Source organism: Hesperophylax consimilis, chromosome 2, assembly GCF_061612785.1.
Source record: "Hesperophylax consimilis isolate HC1 chromosome 2, BYU_Hcon_1.0, whole genome shotgun sequence".
Taxonomy (NCBI): Eukaryota; Metazoa; Arthropoda; class Insecta; order Trichoptera; family Limnephilidae; genus Hesperophylax; species Hesperophylax consimilis.
Window position 1 is genome coordinate 37,909,900 of NC_142837.1, and position 6,000 is coordinate 37,915,899.

The window sequence follows — 6,000 nt, forward strand, 5'->3', positions numbered from 1 at the left end:
GATTATGTGAAGGAGGAAAAACAGGTGCCGGAAAATCGTTCCACATACCCGTATTACACAAAGACAAGTCGAGGAAGTTCCGCTCTTATTATGTTAAAATACCTGTAGAACACATTGCGTCTGCGCATTAGAGATGACTATCGGTTCATTAACAATAGATTGTCAATCCAACGAACCTCCCACCTTTGCACAGAATCAAGTAGGTTTATTTATTTAGTTATTCAAACGCCCTAAAATGGCTTTTACAATACAGTGATAATCGAATTACAAGCGTACAGTGGTAAACAGGATAATAATAGCAATACATTAAAGAACAATTAATGTATACACAAAAACACTATTGCAAATGATACCGTTATTAAAAAGTGCAGTGAGACAATGCATAATTCAAAAGCAATATATAACAGTGTAACAATAGTTGAACTAATTTATACTAGGCTTGTATTAGACCTGTCATAAGTCGAAGTGTGAGGTGTCTGTGATAATAGTCAGTAGTGAGTTTATTGTTACCCACAAAATTAATTGTACTTGGAATAGCTGAGTAGGCATCGCAACTTGGCATTAATAATTCAGGGCTGTCAGCGATTCAATGATACTTATGGATAAGAAATAATAATTTTTGATAAAATAATACATATGTTAACTAACACTATAAGATATCTGAAGTAAATAGTTTAGATTTAGTCAAATATGATATAGGAGCCATGCAGAAGAATATTATCATTCCTGTGTTTGAGGTATGTTATCACATTTTGATCGGGCAGTTTTCGGTCGCGTACTAGTGCTGGTAACGGGCAGTGTTGCCAAGTTAGCATATTATATGCTAAATTTGGCATAATTACTCCATGTTTAGCATAACTTTTATGCTTTTAGCATATAGCATATTTATTTGGCTTATTTTTACAGAAACATGAAAATAATAAAAACCAATTTTTTAACTAACAAAAATGATATCGATTGAAAAACTGGTGTCTCAATGGAGAAACATATTTCACATTAAATGTGAATCCTTGACTTCCACTGTAGAGTGTTGGAATGGAGTCATGCTATATAAATATGCAGCTAATAATAACCCCTTCGGTGATTTATGTCAGTTTGCAATGTCTATTTTAACATTGCCGCATTCAAATGCGGATATTGAACGTGTATTTTGCCAAATGAGTCTGGTCAAAACAAAACTCCGAAATCTTTTGGCGATGAGAACCCTGAATGCCATTTTGTACGTGAGATTTGGCCTAAAGAGAGCAGGAAAGTGCTGTTATTTTTACACTGTTCCTGACGAAGTACTACGCTGCATTGGGACCAAAGAAAGTTACGACTCCGTCTCTCAGCCTTCCACATCAGCTGCTGTTAATGATGAAGAAGAAGATGAAGATATTGATATTTTATTTCACTGATTTTATTTCTAAGTTAAATTTATGTTAGCTTTTTTTGGCATTTTTTAAAGTAATTTAGTATTTTTCTGGCATATTTTTCCCATCACTATATTTCTCAATAAATACTAAGTTAAATTTATGTTGGCTTTTTTTGGCATTTTTTAAAGGAATTTAGCAGATTTCTGGCATATTTTTTCCCATCACTTTAGCATATTTTGAAGTAGTTGAGTTGGCAACACTGGTAACGGGTGATTTTTCGCGTAATTTCGAGCTAACGTAGACCTCTAGAAAAATTGCGATAACTTCAAAAATATTTGTTTGATTTCAATAATTCTTTTTGCAAATTATTTATTTTATTTCATTTTATTTTATTATATTTAGAAATGTATTCTTCATCGTTAAACTAGTGCAGAATTTCACATAAAGTAGGAAAGTTTTGAAAAAAAAAATATTTTTTTTACATAACATCCTTTATTTTACAAATTATACACAAAAAATATTTCTAAATGTAAAATAAAAATTATTATTGCATGGCTACAACCCTACAGACGCTATATAGCGAAAACTCAAGTATATTGGAACCCGTATTTTAACGTGACCCGCGCTCCACTAACAATCTGTCAAAAACGTATAAATACGTGATCCGCTCTCTAGCATTAATTTGCTAAAAACGTATTAATACGTGATCCGATTACAATGTGTTATTATAGCTTTCTTATAACTATATTCCGTGCAGTTGAACACATCTACTACTTCTGAAAAAACATTGCCAACTGCATACAATCTAGGTATAAGCGAGTATCTAAATGACTCAGTGCTGATATTTTTGTTGCAATTAAAAAGAATTTTGGATCGACTAGTTCTTATAGGTATATAGAAGGTAATTATACTTAATAAATCAGGGCTGTCTATAATACCATTAACAATTTTATAAATAAAAATCAAGTCTGGAACAAGTCGTTTATCTCAGTGGCGGACTAAGGGGGGCCCCCCAGGCCCCCGGTCCTGGGGGGCCCCCAAAAACCTCCATGTTCCCTTGATCAAATTCTAAACAAGGCTTTAAGGCACCAGGAAACTCTAAAAAAAAATGTCTTTTTTTAAATTTAATTTTTTGAAAGATGCTCTTGTTAAGAATGCTCTCACATTTTTTTTAATTCGAAAAATTGATGGAGATAGATCATTTTATGTGAAACCGTTTGAAACAGTTTGTATGTTGGATTATCCTTCAGCAAAACTTTGAATGCGTTTTTCTCGAAACTTTTTAACACGTTTTTCAACCTGGTTGACAACATGTTAAACAAACTATACATCCGATTTGCATGCACCATTTACCTTTAGCTACCATCGGCTAGGGGCCCCTTTACTCTAGAGGCCCCTAGCCGATGCGTGGCCCCAAGGCAGTTGCCTACACTGCCTTACGCATAATACGGCCCCGGTCATGGTGACTGAATTTTCAAACAGTTCTTAAACCTTTCGAAAATCCAGTGTCTATGACACCATGTAGTTTTTTATCATATAATAAAATACACCATTTTGTTATCTATATAATAAAATATATGATCAAACCACGATCGTAGACAATGATGTAACTTTTGGCACTAAAAATGGATATTGAAAAATGATAATGATATGGACATTAATGTTGAGAGACGATGAAAAGGGAAGTTAAAAATAACGATGCCGGGTGAATCAGCTGATCAACCGGGTGATCATGATGCTGCATTATCGATTCAAGAAGGAATACGTCGGTCAATGTTTTAATACATTGACCGATTTATTCAAGAATTGTCGCAACTCTTGATTATTAAAACATTGTTTATGCTAGAACCTTCAGATGACGCTCTGGCTGTAGCAGTGTATAATCTGATACAAATTTACGATGAATTTAACGAGGAGCAGGTTTTCCAAGAAACGTTCACGTTGTTGCCAAATGGACAGCCCAAGAAATCCTCAAATTTATAGTAAAATGTGACTTTGGTGAATCGTTACCCTGTACAATCATCTCTCATACTTCAATACTTCTTGACCATTTGCATCATGCGAGAGGAGTTTTTCCAAACTCAAGCTAATTAAAAAATTATCTTCGATCTACAATGAATCAAGAGCGACTCGTTAATTCGTCCGTGCTTTCAATTGAAAGCAAAGTTTCAAAAGAAATTGATTTCACTGAAGTTATTGAGGAGTTCATTAAAATGAAGGCATGAAAACACTTTTAATAAGCTACAACAATTACATACTTACTGAAAATAAAACTACCTATTACTTTATTTTTATCAGTTGTTTTTTTGCGGATAGATTCGTATTTTATTTTCCTCGTCCATATCCATATATAAATTTCGCTTGCAAGATTTAAACTAAATTTTTTTTTATATAAGTGGATTGTTCTCACGTAAGTGTGATCATCTGTAAAACCCAGTATAAATAAATAAATAAATAAATAAACAAACACTTATACATACAAATTTGAACTAAATAAAAAGCTTGTAAAATTACATCAGCTTCTTAAACTAGGGGGGGGCTCATTCATCTTTGCCGCCCGGGCCTCTGACGGGCTTAGTCCGCCACTGGTCTATCTGAGAGTTTTAATAAGGTTAGTTCTTTCATCAAGTGATTGTACTTTATTGTTTCAATTGGTAGACCGAGTTTATACTTAGGCCAGCGCCACACTTGACGGAAATTCCGTCGCGGATCTTCCGCTGGAGTCAATCCGTTACCATACGTTGCAGCCACACTGAATATTCAGTGGCGGATTATCAGTCGACTGCCAACGCTTATACAGCGTGGTCGTAATGGATCCGATAGAAGTGATAGCTATTTATGAGGCATATAGGCATTATGAGGTAAATATTGGGTTCATCCCATAAATACTCTTCGACTAGAAATTGGGCAATTTCATACCTTGTATATGCAACTAAGAAATTATCCAGATAAAGTATTCGAATATTATCGAATGTCCATACAATCATTTGATGTATTGCTGAATTTAACGAAGGACTATATTACCAAGCAAAATACAAAACTTAGAACGGCTATATCTCTCCCAAAGGCAAACTCTATTTTGCACTTCGATAATAAATCTTTCAGTGTCGAACATCCTGTGCATTCGTCGTCGCCGCGTGTTATCCGCCGAATGTGGCGCGATGCATACAAATACTTGGAATGCGACTTTGCCGATCTTCCGCCGACGGAAGATCGGTGCGCGGAGGACGGAACAGACGCGAGTGTCGGCGGTCCGCCACGGAGCGACCGATCGTCCGCGACGGAACGACCGATCTTCCGCGTAGTGTGCCCGCTATTTGTAATTTATATGCAATTACATGTATTGGCGTTCCGTCGCGGAAGTTACGCGACGGAATTTCCGTCAAGTGTGGCGCTAGCCTTAATGAGTCTTAGGAATTTATGCTGAATTTTTTCAATGGAGTCAGAGTGGATTTTGAAGTGAGGGGACCAGATAGAAGAATTATATTCGACTTGACTACGAACTAAAGAAGAACATACGATTTTTAATGTTGAAATATTACGAAAGTCTCTGCCATTTCGAAGAATGAAACCAAGCATTTTTAATTCTTTGTTGGTAACTGAATTTATTTGTGAAATTAAGTTTTTATTCGAAAATTACGCCAAGATCGTTAATTTCACTGACAGAGGTGAGGGGAAAATTATTGATTTTATATTGGTAGTTAAAAGGTTGAGTTATTTTGAAAAATCTTATTATGTGGCATTTATTAATGTTAAGATAAAGTTTGTTAAGTTTGCACCAAGCTTGTAATTTGTTCAAATTTATTTGAATGTGAATACAGTCAATTATTGTTTTTATATTTTTAAATAGTTTTAAATCATCGGCGAAAAGAAACACTTCAACATTATTATCGAAAACAGAGACAATATCGTTTATAAAAAGTAATAAAAGTAATGGGCCTAAATGCGACCCTTATCAAGTATCGTGGGGCTCCAGCACAGAGGTGGCTCCAAAATTAATTTGTTGGGCTTACTTGAGATTTTTATAAGGTTAGCAACTGGTCACATGGTCATTGAAGAATATCCTAGCCCTATACAAGACGCCTAATTTTTTTTAAGCCAGATTTACTCGGGCTTCTATGGATCCCCGGTACTTGAACCGGTCTGATGTACATACTTTAAGCATTTCAGTAGAGTCTTTATTGAAGAGTGTTCTTCCATCCAATTGCACCAGACATTAATCACTCTCTTTTCCAAAATCAGACACGCTTGGGTTTTTGAGACGTTGAAACTGACCAGGTTGGCCTTCTGAACCCGGGCACGAACATTCTCGAGGCGGTGGTCAACTTTTTGTCTCAAAACTTCCCGAGCTGTACGGACATCAGAAGTGGAAGGGGGCTTGTCAAAAAGATATCCCTCGTAAACGGTGTTGTCGTTAGCGTAGCAATGAATTGGTGAACATTCAACGAGATCGTGAATGATGTGCAACAAAAACAGCGTTGGTGACAGCTCAGATCCTTGTGGCACCCTCGCATTGATTTGGTGCAGAGAATAAGAAGCACCGTCAACTACGGCAAAGGAATTGTTCTTCCTTTGAAATCAAATTCTGAAATCACTTCCTCTATCAAATGATGTTTAAAAATTTAAAAAAAATTTAAATATATAT